The sequence below is a fragment of the Penaeus monodon genome, chromosome 21 (genome assembly GCF_015228065.2).
Source record: "Penaeus monodon isolate SGIC_2016 chromosome 21, NSTDA_Pmon_1, whole genome shotgun sequence".
NCBI lineage: Eukaryota > Metazoa > Arthropoda > Malacostraca > Decapoda > Penaeidae > Penaeus > Penaeus monodon.
Window position 1 is genome coordinate 19,374,629 of NC_051406.1, and position 384 is coordinate 19,375,012.

Genomic DNA, 384 nt, shown 5'->3' on the forward strand with positions numbered 1-384 from the left:
GATAATTGATATATTTTTATTGTATGATAATACAATCAGTAAATTTACATGTCCATGAATTATGATTTGTAAATAAAACACATAATGGTAACGACCTTTCTCACTTTGAGTTATATAATTCCAATTTATAATTTATGTCTCATATAGTTTACAATTGGTTTATTTACAGATTTAGAAGCTTTAATTCATCATTTACTGAATAACAAATCAATTATGCTTTCAAAAAAAAAAAATTACAAAATGTTGGAGCAATAATTTAATCTCCATAGAAAACTGTTGCCTGTTTAAGCTTTGAGCTATATAATTCCAGTATCTGGTATAACATATAGGCACTGTCAGACATAGTAACACAGTTAAGCATCAGCTTTCAAACTCAACCTGATC

General features: G+C 26.6%; 1 protein-coding gene across 3 annotated transcripts in view; it reads left to right on the forward strand.

Moving 5' to 3' along the window:
* The window catches only part of LOC119586308, a 70,882-nt gene that overhangs the window by 66,424 nt on the left and 4,074 nt on the right, over positions 1-384 (forward strand). The gene's annotated exons all lie outside the window — the stretch shown is intronic.